Here is a 13,164-nt window from a genome sequence, read left to right as displayed (position 1 = left end):
TGGTCGCAGTTCCAGAATCCAGAGCGTCCACTGGCAGTGGACGATCGTCTGGCTCAATGGGCCGAACTGAATAGATTGTCCGGACTCTCCATGAAGTACGTCATGGGTCATCTGTGGCCGGGGAGATCAGAGCCGAAGAGGTATTTCAGCTTGGTGCAGCAATTCCTTGACGCGGTGCCACGTATCAATGCGATGAAGAGGTCAGCATGCATAGAGGGCGCACGGATGGCTCTTGCCCGTGTCAAGACATACTGGGCAGAGATGGAGACCACCGTTGTTGCATCCCGAGACTCGGACAAAAGCCGAGTACCCTCCGAGCACTATTTTCAGGAAGTCCTTGAAGGCGCTCGTGTAATAGAGACGCAGTGCTCGAAGGATGCTATGTTCTGATAGCATATGTAATTATAAAGCAATATTTTGATGAATTGTAGTAGCCTTTTATACTTGTGCCTTCAAGTATTTGGAACACCTCCTGTGCGGCCGTTTTAAGATATATATACAAAATCTGAAAGATTGCAGTCGTTGGCTTCAGCCCCCACGCACATAGTGCGGGGGTGCTCGCAGAAGGCGCATTTTCACACTTAATCCAACGTCTTGGTCCTACAAAGGAGGTGATAGCGCAGCGAGCTAGGCAACCGGACTATAATGCTTTAACACTTTCACTTAGCCATAGGAGCTTGACAATGGGACTATTTAGGTAGCCCCTGGTGGCGACTGCGCTCGCCCGAATTCAGGGCGCGTATGTGCCTGGCCGGGAAACGGCCCTTCATTAATGCGGAGGAATCCTACAGATTCCGGAGAGTCATCGAGTGGTTGACCAGTCTCATGCCATATCATGACAGTCGGTTTTCGGCTTTCTCTACTGAGGTGCTCGCCTGGCTGAACCAGGGCACAATCGCAGTAGTTCTCCTGGTGCCGCCTTAGCCGATAGAGCGGAACATAAGGTGGCCGAACACAGGAGCCGAGCAACCCAACATTTGACCAAAATCATGACTCGGAGCTGATGCATATAAGGCCAAACTCGCGACGCCGAACACTCCCGAAGGTATTCGGTCTTTATGAGAGCGGGCAAGGTAACGCTCTGAGGTATAAGCCCCTAGTGTCCAGGTATGCGCAAGAATTCTGACGTGGCCACATGCCAAGACGCCAGCCTCCTCCTTGGTCATAGAACCAGGGGATGTGTATCAACAAGAGACAGTAAAAAAGGTTTACGCAGGGTCTTAATCTGAAAAGAATCCTTGGAACGGGTCCCTACTGCACGTCTGCGCCTGTGTCTCCATTGTGCCGTATCCTGGATGGGCGCAGCACGACGTTCATATGTAAAAAGAGGGCAACTAAGTTGAAAAAGGGGCGTGCCGAACAAAAGTTATATGAAATAAACAAAGTGTAAAGTAAAATATGAAAAACTGAGCTTTATTGTCTCTTATTTTATACGTGTGAAGCCCCTAGTGCAGGGGTGTATGGCCACTAAGCCTTTATCAATGATACTTTTGTGCCGGACTCATCTATCCGTGTCCGTGGTCTTAATGACCTGTTCCGATGTTCTGGCTGGTGAAGCCATTGTATTGTGGGGCTGTTAAAGCGGCCGCACAATCCTCCGCTTGGGGGAGGTGTTCTCACTGCTTCCCCTTTAAGGAGATGATACCACGTGGACCGGGCATCTTAAGCGTAAGAGATGCATAATGCGGTATTGCGTTAAAGAGGGCGAAAGCTTCGCGTCCCAGTAATGCTTGATAGCGACTTGAGAATGGGACGATGTGGAAAGTCAGCTTTTCGCGACGGAAGTTATCGGCAGAGCCAAAAATAACCTCGAGCCGGAGAAAACCCATGCAATGGGTGTCCGGACCTGGCGTTACTCCTTGAAAGGAGGTTTTGCTGTGGCGAAATCTTTTTGGGTCGATCCCCATGTGGCGGATTGAGTCCTGATATATCAAGTTGAGTCCGCTGCCACCGTCCATAAGGACATTTGAAAACTGGAGTCCGCCAATTATTGGATCGAGTACCATGGCAGTCCAGCCTGGGTTCCTGACACTTCTAGAATAATCCAGATGATTGAAGATGATTGGTTTTGACAACCAGTGGCGGGATTCCTTTGGGATAGGCCGTGGGGCGCGTACCTTTATGGGCGCCGCACGTTTTGTTATGTGGAGTAAGTTTACTATTTTTACTTCTTGTGGGAAATTCTTTTGTTTCCTGGTATTCTGCTTTTGGGGTTCGTCCTCGTCTTCGCTTGGTGTGTCGAGCCCCTTGTGTTCGGCGTTGAGTCTGCCAGATTGTTTGAAAACCCAACAATCTCTGAGGGTGTGGTTAGCAGGCTTTCCGGGAGTGCTATGTATTTGACATATCCTATCCAAGATTTTGTTTAGGTTGGATAGGTCGTCCCTGTTATCTTGGAGGGGCAGATTTTTCTGATTCTGTCGTGAGCTTTTGAATCCGGCGTTGACTGCCGTGCTCTTTGGACTTTTTTCCTTAGTCCGGCGACGGTCCTTATTGCGTCGCGGTTTTCCGTTTCCATCCCTAGTTTCGGATGTACTTGGTCACTGGTGCTGCATCTTGCCAACCAGCTGTCCTCTCCTGCGCAAAAGTGGGTCATGAGGCTTGTTAGTGCGGCCATTGGTCTTGGCTTTTCTTGGCCGAGGTGTCTGGCGAGCCATTCGTCTCGGACATTATGCCTGAAAGCCTCTAAGACTTCAGCGTCCGGATAGTCGACTATCTGATTCTTTTTAGTAAGAAATCTATTCCAGAATTGCCGAGCTGACTCTCCGGGATGTTGAGTTATGTGACTAAGATCGTCTGCATCCGGAGGGCGGACATAGGTCCCTTGAAAATTTGCTCAGAAAGCGTCCTCGAGCTCTTCCAACTTCCGATTGTGTTTTCAGGAAGGCTTTTGAGCCAATGCCGAGCTGGCCCTTTAAGCTTGAGGGGTAAGTATTTTATGGCGTGGAGGTCATCTCCTCTAGCCATATGTATGTGGAGGATATAATCCTCGATCCAGACTCCAGGGTCTGTTGTTCCATCATATGCCTCTATGTTTACGGGTTTGAATCCCGCTGGAAATTCATAATCCAGGACCTCATCGGTGAAACATAGGGGGTGTACGGCACCCCTGTATTTGGGTGTGCCGGATTCTGATAATGGCTTTATTGCATTGCTTACGAGAGCTTGCTTTCTTGGCCCATAAATGGACCTGGCTGGGCGATGATGCGAATCCTTAAGTGGGTCGCATGCCGGCTTAAGTGCGGCGCTGCTTGCCGCTTTATGCTGGCCATGGGGTCGTCTATCCGACCGTGTGGCTTTCTCACTTTTGGAATGCGAGGGCTCTAAGGACTCCTCGTCGAATTCAGGCAGTAGCTTTCTCTTCGGATAGCTTTTAGTGCGGCGACTGTCACCGTATTTGTCTGCGGTATTGATTACTTTACTCCATCTGATCCTGAGTGCATCTTCCGTAGTTTTTAGCTTCCGCTTCTGCTTTTTCAGGCTGTGTGCGGTTGCAACCAGCCGTTTGTGGAGGTTCTTCTGCTTCGTGGGCTTGTCCGGCGTAGGGTCGTCCGGAATGCCATTTTCGCCGGGGGAGGGATGTTCGGTTTCTCTATCCGGGTTGTCCTATTGGGACGGTTGCTCTAAGGCATGCTCGTCGTCTACCGGCTCATCCTGCTCTATGGCTAGGTCTTTATCGAGGCGGGGCTTGGGTCGGCGTTTACACCGACGCTTTGATTGTTTTTCGAGAGATCGATCCCTCTTTCCATCCCCGTTTTCCTCATTGTTGCTTCCTTTAGGGGTATCCACCATGTACACATCGTGAGATGAGGTGGCTGTCCAATGCCCTATAGGCGTTGGTTCTTGGTTGTCTCCTGCATCGTCATCCATACCGTCGATGTCTTCGGAGTCGAAGTCAAGCATGTCAGTTAAGTCGTCGACAGTGGCTACGAAGTGGGTGGTGGGTGGGTTTTGAATTTCTTCATCATCCGAATCCCATCCTTGCTGACCGTAGTCCGGCCAGGGCTCTCCTGATAAAGAGAGAGACTTTAGCGAATTCAGGATGTCGCCGAAGGGCGAGTGCTGAAAGATGTCTGCGGTGGTGAACTCCATTATCGGCGCCCAATCGGATTCGATCGGCAGGGGCGCGGGGGGCTCGGAGTTCGGAAAGGAATCCGGCTCCTCGGAGTCACGGGCCATGCGGAGTGCGGGGCTAGAGTTCAGCTCGATCGCCTCTGAGATTGCAGCCCCTGAGGCAGCGTCCAACCGCTGATCCTCGATCGGCGCAGTAGGCTCCGAATCAATGGTCGGAACTGATGCGTGTGCGGCCTCCAAGGTGCTGTTCGGCGGCAGAGCTATATCATGCCCATCGGGACAGTGCGGCGCGCTTGGCTGTGGCTCGAATCCGTCAAAGATCAAGTCCCCGCGGATGTCAGTCGTGTAGTTTAGGCTTCCAAACCTGACCTGATGGCCAGGGGCGTAGCTTTCGATCTGCTCAAGGTGGCCAAGCGACTTGGCCCGCAGTGCGAAGCCGCCGAAGACGAAGATCTTTCCGGGGAGAAAAGTCTCACCCTGGACTGCATCGTTGTTGATGATCGAAGGAGCCATCGGGCCTAAAGGCGACGACACAGAGGAACTCTCAATGAAAGCACCAATGTCAGTGTCAAAACCGGCAGATCTCGGGTAGGGGGTCTCGAACTGTGCCTCTAGGCCGGATGGTAATAGGAGGCAAGGAACACGATGTTTTACCCAGGTTCGGGCCCTCTTGATGGAGGAAAAACCCTACATCCTGCTTGATTAATATTGAAGATATGGGTAGTACAAGAGTAGATCTACCACGAGATCAAGGAGGCTAAACCCTAAAAGCTAGCCTATGGTATGATTGTTGTATGATGAAGTTGTTCTATGGACTAAAACCCTCCGGTTTATATAGACACCGGAGAGGGTTAGGGTTACACAAAGTCGGTTACAATGGTAGGAGATCTTGAATATCCGCATCGCCAAACTTGCCTTCCACGCCAAGGAAAGTCCCATCCGGACACAGACGAAGTCTTCAATCTTGTATCTTCATAGTCCTGGAGTCCGGCTGAAGGTATAGAACGGCTACCCGAACACCCCCTAATCCAGGACTCCCTCAATCTTCAAAAACTTCGCTAGGAAGGCCCAAAATCAGTTTGACGTGAAGATCAAGAAGGTTCGGAGCGACAACGGAACGGAGTTCAAGAATGCAAATGTGGACACCTTTCTTGACGAATAAGGGATTTCACACGAGTTCTCGGCTACGTACACACCTCAACAAATGGAGTTGTTGAAAGGAAGAACCGGACTCTTATTGAGATGGCAAGAACAATGCTTGATGAGTACAAAACGCCAAAGCACTTTTGGGCGGAAGCGGTTGAGACAGCTTGTCATGCAACAAATCGCTTGTATCTTCACAAGCTACTCGGCAAGACGGCATACGATCTCCTCACCGGTAACAAACCCCAAGTTGGATACTTTCGAGTATTCGTCTCAAAGTGCTACATTCTTGATAAGCATCGTCGTTCTAAATTTGCTCCTAAATCTCATGAAGGTTTCCTACTTGGTTATGGCTCAAACTCTCACACTTACCGTGTCTACAACAATTTCACCCGAAAGTTTGAAGAGACGGTAGATGTGAAGTTTGATGAATCTAACGGCTCGCAAGTAGAGCAATTGCCAATTGATGTAGGAGACAAAGACCCTTCAGAAGCTATTCAAGACTTGTCCATTGGCAAGATTCGTCCAACGGAAGTGAAGGAGAGTACCTCGTCCATCCAAGTGGAAGCTTCTACCTCACAACAAGGTGAACCAAGAGTTGATACGGAAGCATCCACAAGTGGGACACGCCAAGATGAAGAAAACGAGGAAGCGCACCAAGATGAACATCAACAACCCCTTTCTCCACCATGACAAGAGAACGACAACGTCAACAATAAAGAAGGCCAAGAAAAAGAACAAGATGAAGAGGATGTTCCACCCCGACCCAAGCAAAAGCTTTCACGAGTTCGAGCAAGAATTGCTAAGGATCATCCTGTCGAGCAAATCTACAATGATATCCAAACCGGGAGAATCACTCGCTCTAAAACTCGTTTAGCTAACTTTTGTGAACATTACTCATTCATCTCTAGCATTGAACCTATGAAGGCTGAAGAAGCATTGGAGGATCCGGACTGGATAAAAGCTATGCATGAAGAGCTACACAACTTTGAGAGAAATCAACTGTGGACATTGGTCGAGAAGCCCGACAACAACCACAACATCATTGGTACCAAATGGGTGTTTCGCAACAAGCAAGATGAAGATGGACAAGTGGTTCGCAACAAGGCACGTCTCGTCGCCCAAGGCTACACACAAGTTGAAGGTATGGACTATGGTGAGACATATGCTCCCATTGCTAGACTTGAGTCCATTCGCATCTTACTTGCTTATGCTAATCACCATGATATCACCTTGTACCAAATGAGCATTAAAAGTGCTTTTCTAAATGGCAAAAATGAGGTGGAAGTCTATGTTAAGCAACCTCCCGGCTTCATCAATCCTAAGAAACCTAATCATGTTTACAAACTTCACAAAGCCCTTTATGGTCTTAAACAAGGTCCTAGAGCATGGTATAAATGCTTGACCAAGTTCCTTATTGAAAAAGGCTTTGAAATTGGTAAAATTGATTCTACTCTTTTTACTAAAAGGGTTAATGGAGAACTATTTGTGTGCCAAATTTATGTTGATGATATCATATTTGGTTCAACTAACCCTCATTTTAGTGAGAAGTTTGGAAAGCTAATGTCGGAGAAGTTTGAGATGTCTATGATGAGTGAACTCAAATTCTTTCTCGGTTTGCAAATCATGCAAAATAAGGAAGGTACCTTTGTCTCTCAAACGAAGTACACCAAGGACTTATTCAAGAAGTTCAATATGCAAGAATGCAAAGGTATGACTACACCCATGCCTACTAGTGGACATCTTGATTTGACCAAAGATGGTGAACCGGTTGATCAAAAGGTTTATCGCTCTATGATTGGTTCATTGTTATATCTATGTGCCTCTCGTCCCGATATTATGCTAAGTGTGTGCATGTGTGCACGATATCAAGCTGCTCCTAAAGAGTTTCATCTTAAGGCTGTGAAAAGGATAGTGAGATACCTAATCCATACACCAAATTTTGGCATTTCGTATCCTAAGAGGTCCTCTTTTGATCTTGTTGGCTACTCCGATTCGGACTATGTCGGAGACAAGGTTGATAGAAAATCCACTTCGGGTACTTGTCAATTCCTCGGTAGATCTCTTGTGTCTTGGTCTTCCAAGAAACAAAACTCGGTATCCTTATCCACCGCCGAAGCGGAATACATTACCGCTGGTTCATGTTGTGCTCAATTACTTTGGATGACCCAAACTCTTAAAGATTATGGGATATATGTGAAACATGTTCCATTGCTATGTGACAATGAAAGTGCTATTAAGATTGCTCACAATCCCGTGCAACATTCTCGAACTAAGCATATTGAAGTTCATCATCATTTCATTCGAGATCATGTTGCAAAAGGGGACATTAACCTTAAGCATGTTCGCACCAATAAGCAATTGGTGGATATATTCATTAAACCACTTGATGAGAAAGTGTTTTGCAGGTTGAGAGGTGAATTGAACATCATTGATGCTTCAAACTTGGAGTAGGAACTCCATTTGATACATGCGGGGCATGAGCCTTTGACTAATCCTCGATATTTCTCTTATAATGCTATTCATTTGTCTTGGATATATTTGTACCTTGCATGTTAACTAACCCGTGTAGGTACTTGGTTGAATCTAAATCTATGAGATTGCAACTCACTCACATCTTGAGCAATCTCTACATCACCAAGTCTCTACACAATGGTGGTTGAAGACAAGGAAGCACGAAACCATTCAAACATATCCTTTGGCAAATTCTATGTTGAGTCTCATGATTGTCATTTTGGATACACAAGTGCTCTTCCTTGCAAAACTAACCCATGTAGGTAGATGAACTCAAACTCCAAGTGGTGCTCCCAACTCTTGATGAACTACATCAATCTTGATCAACCCACACAAGTTCAACTACATGTGGAAGATCAAAACCACCACCCAAGGTATGTTACTCCATCTTAGAGAAGCTTTACTCCAAGTCATGAATCAAAAAACTCGACAAGATGTGAATACATCAAGATGCTTAAACAAAAAATGGTAACCCCATTTTGAGCTTAAACGACGAGTATGACCTATGATCAAGTGCTCTCACTTGACTCCTAAGTGCACTCTAACATAGGTGACTTTGTCACCGACCATTTCTAGATGAAGTTCTCTAGTGTTTCTCCGTGCTTTTGCATTTGCATATTTTCGATCCTACAACCACAGGGATAGTGCTCTAACTTCATCTAGAACTTTTAGTTTCTTTCCTTTCCTTTTTGTTCTGCATCCAATTCATTGAAAATCTTTCAGTAAATTCCTTGCATATCCTTGTGAGATCTTACTTGTCCAGTGAGCTGAGGTGACAAGTGGTTTCACTCTAATGAACTCGGTCACACCGGTTTGTTCTCTTCAGCCCAACCGAAATCTTTCGGTGCAACCGAAGCACACAACTCGGAGTCACCGATTCCACCACAGGAAAACCAGCTTGCCACTTATTCCTGATTTCTATTTGCTCTAGCCCCACTCAATGATTCTTGTCCTCTACCAGCATCATATTAGACATGCTGCTTTGCTCTGTGACTCGAGGACCAACCCATTTGTATCACATGTCCAGAAGAGCCCTTCTTGGAAATTGATGTCAAAGGGGGAGAGAGAGAGATCACATCAAAGCTTAATCCTTCCTATAGGGGGAGAAAGAGAGAATACTCAGGGGGAGAGAATTTCTCAACTAGGAGAAAGTAATATCATCAAAGACCCCAGATGCTTGGTGTTCAAGAGGAGAGATGTCACATGTCTTTAAGAGGGGAAAGACATGTTTGTTTGCTTGCTTTAGCTCAAGCTCTATTGTTTCCTTTTTGTTGCTCTGGTTTTCTGTTGCCTATCTTCTCCCAATATCCCATGCAGATTCAGGGGGAGCAAGACATCTAAGGGAAGGAAATCTCTGATTTTATTGCATATCTTTACCTTTGGGGACATGTGTATATCCAATGTGGTACTTAGTACTCACTCTACATGTCATCCCAGTCTTGGTTCTCTTGTGGTTTCTCTTGCTTGCTCTGGTCAGTAGGTGTATCTGTGTTATTTAACCTTGTTTGCGCAGGTTCATCCCATCCTAAGTCAACTAAAGACCACAAGGTAAGTATATGCATCATAGTCATGTGAATGAGAAGTTCTTGCTGATGTACATACTGTTTGCAAGAAGGACTCATGAGCATGAAGGTACATTTCTCACATTCACATCATTTGCTCTGATGCATATAGCCAAGATACATGTAACACATTGCTTACTCTATCATGTTTACGCATTCACATGCTCCTATATTCAATATTCACATGATTGCATACATGTAGGGGGAGACTATGCATGTTACATGTCTTTCCAAAGCTTTACTTGCGATTCTCTATATCTTTATCTAAAGCTTTGATGTATGTTGTCATCAATTACCAAAAGGGGGGAGATTAAAAGCACAAGTGCTCCCTGGGTGGTTTTGGTAATTAATGTCAACATATCTCTTGTTGGACTAACACTTTTACCTAGTATGTTTCAGATAAGTTCAACAATGGAGTGGCATAGACTAGAGGATGTGGAACCCCTTCAAGATGCTAAGGACAAAGGATTGTCTCAAGCTTCAAGATCAAGAATCTACATTTTCTATTTAGTGATCCAAGATCACATTGAGTCTATAGGAAAAGCCAATACTATCAAGAGGGGATGAGGTGTTGCTTAATGGCTTTCTTGCTCAAAGTGCTTAGTGATATGCTCCAAAACCCTCAACTACCTTCCCACATCCACATATGACCTAAACCAAAAGTCAAACTCGGCCCCACTGATTCTATCTATCCGGCGCCACCAAGTTTCAGATGTCATAGCCACTTCCAGAAACCCTAGCAAATCGGTTTCACCGATAGGGATCTCGGTCTCACCGAGATGGGATTGTAATCTCTCTATGTATGTCCATTACCAAAATCGGTCTCACCGAGTTTGAGCAATCGGTACTACCGAGATTACAACGCAAATCCTCTGGTTAGCTTATTACCAAAATTGATCCCACCGAGTTTGTGTAATCGGTGTCACCGAGTTTTCCTGACCAACTCTCTGGTTAGCTTATTACCAAAATCGGTCCCACCGAGTTTGTGTAATCGGTCACACCGAGATTACGTTATGCCCTAACCCTAACCATATCGGTCCTACCGAGTTGCATCTCAGTCCCACCGAAAATCCTAACAGTCACTAGGTTTGCTGAATCGGTCCGACAGAGTTTAACCATTCGGTCCCACCGAGTTTGGCAAATTGTGTGTAACGGTTAGATTTTGTGTGGAGGCTATATATGCCCCTCCACCCACTCTTCATTCGTGGAGAGAGCCATCAGAACATACCTACACTTCCAATACACATTTTCTGAGAGAGAACCACCTACACTTGTGTTGAGGTCAAGATATTCCATTCCAACGATATGAATCTTGATCTCTAGCCTTCCCCAAGTTGCTTTCCACTCAAATCTTCTTTCCACCAAATCCAAATCCTATGAGAGAGAGTTGAGTGTTGGGGAGACTATCATTTGAAGCACAAGAGCAAGGAGTTCATCATCAACACACCATTTGTTACTTCTTGGAGAGTGGTGTCTCCTAGATTGGCTAGGTGTCACTTGGGAGCCTCCAACAATATTGTGGAGTTGAACCAAGGAGTTTGTAAGGGCAAGGAGATCGCCTAATTTGTGAAGATCTACCGCTAGTGAGGCAAGTCCTTCGTGGGCGACGGCCGTGATGGAATAGACAAGGTTGCTTCTTCGTGGACCCTTCGTGGGTGGAGCCCTCCGTGGACTCGCGCAACCGTTACCCTCCATGGGTTGAAGTCTCCATCAACGTGGATGTACGATAGCACCACCTATCGGAACCACGACAAAAACATCCGTGTCTCCAATTGCGTTTGAATACTCCAAACCCTTCTCTTTACATTCTTGCAAGTTGCATGCTTTACTTTCCGCTGCTCATGTACTCATTGCATGCTTGATTGATATGTATTGTGTTTGTTAAACTTGTGCTTAAACTCCACTTAAACTTAAGAATATTAAAAACTGCAACTTTTGGCACTTAGTGTCTAATCAACCCCCCCCCCTCTAGACACCTCTTCTCGATCCTTTCAATTTGCCACATTTCATAATTGAAAAATGCAGCTATTTTCAACATGATTCTGACGGACTTAAGCATCGCTACAGGTGAGAAAGTCTCATCATAGTCAACTCCTTGAACTTGTGAAAACCCCTTTGCCACATGTCTATCTTTATAAATGGTAACATTACCGTCTGTGTCTGTCTTCTTCTTGAAGATCCGTTTATTCTCAATGGCCTTTCGCCCTTCAGGTAATAATTCCAAAGTCCATACTTTGTTTTCATACATGGATCCTATTGGTGTCAAAACCGGTGGATCTCGGGTAGGGGGTCCCGAACTGTACGTCTAAGGCGGATGGTAACAGGAGGCAGGGGACATGATGTTTACCCAGGTTCGGGCCCTCTTGATGGAGGTAATACCCTACGTCCTGCTTGATTGTTCTTGATGATATGAGTATTACAAGAGTTGATCTACCACGAGATCATAGAGGCTAAACCCTAGAAGCTAGCCTATGGTATGATTGTATGTTGTCATATGGACTAAACCCTCCGGTTTATATAGACACCGGAGGGGGCTAGGGTTACACAGAGTCGGTTACAAGGGAGGAGATCTACATATCCGTATTGCCTAGCTTGCCTTCCACGCTAAGGAGAGTCCCATCCAGACACGGGACGAAGTCTTCAATCATGTATCTTCATAGTCCAATAGTCCAGCCAAAGGATATAGTCCGGCTGTCCGGAGGCCCCCTAATCCAGGACTCCCTCAGTAGCCCCTGAACCAGGATTCAATGACGACGAGTCTAGCACGCAGTATTGTCTTCGGCATTGCAAGGAGGGTTCCTCCTCCGAATACTCCATAGAAGATTTTGAACACCGGAATAGTGTCCGGCTCTGCAAAACAAGTTCCACATACTACCGCAGAGAGAATAATATTTCCACAAATCTAATCTGCTGACGCGTTCTGACAGCACGACGTCATGTCATGGGTCGATCATTATTCGAACCGTTTTTCTCAACCCGCACCGCACATAACATGGGGCGGTTTTCTTGACACGTCTTGTCAAAGCAGAGATCGTGTCCCCCTTATTACGGAATTCTCATCAATACAGATGTGGGTAACCCAACCGCGCCATCAATTACGGCGCCTGGGGAATAAGCGGTTTTACCAGGCAAGTGGGGAGACGCATCGCCTCTTTCGCCTTTATAAAGGGACAAGGATTTACCCCCTTTTATCCACGCCTTCTACCTCCTCGCTTATCCATTCTCACGCACTCGAGCTCCAGCGCCTAAGCTTGTGTTCTACTTCTCAAACCACTCCAAGCATGTCTGGAGAAGGAGGCAAGTGGATGGTCTCCTCCGTCACGGAGGAGAACATCGCAAAGTTGCATGCAGCCGGATACCTGGTCGCGGATATCTCGCACCGGCTACCAGACGCAGGGCAGATCGTCCCTATGCCCGAACCCCATGTGACGATAGTTTTCCTTACCCATTTTGTCCGTGGACTGGGATTTCCCCTCCACCCATTTTTCTGCGTGCTCATGTTTTACTACGGGCTGGATTTTCATGATCTGGCCCCCAATTTCATTCTCAACATCTCGGCGTTTATCGTCGTGTGTGGGGCCTTCCTCCGCATCAGGCCCCACTTTGGCCCATGGCTGGAAACCTTCAATGTTAAACCTAAGGTGGTGGGTGGCATGCAAGCAGAGTGCGGAGGCGCCATGGTGGGCAAGATGCCTAACGTCACCTGGCTTGAGGGCACCTATTTTGATACCATAAAGGGGTGGCAATTTGGATACCATCAGCGCGACTCCAACTGGGTGGCGGCCCCCAAATTTCGATCCGGAATCCCCACGCAGCTCACCTCCTGGAAAAGAGAAGGGCCTGTCTTGGGGTTCGTCGGTAGAGTTGACCGGAC

This window comes from Triticum urartu, chromosome 2A (genome assembly GCF_056163025.1).
Source record: "Triticum urartu cultivar PI428250 chromosome 2A, HENAU_Tu73, whole genome shotgun sequence".
In the NCBI taxonomy this organism is placed as follows: Eukaryota; Viridiplantae; Streptophyta; class Magnoliopsida; order Poales; family Poaceae; genus Triticum; species Triticum urartu.
The sequence above is the reverse complement of the archived record's forward strand: the minus strand, read 5'-3'. Positions refer to the sequence as shown.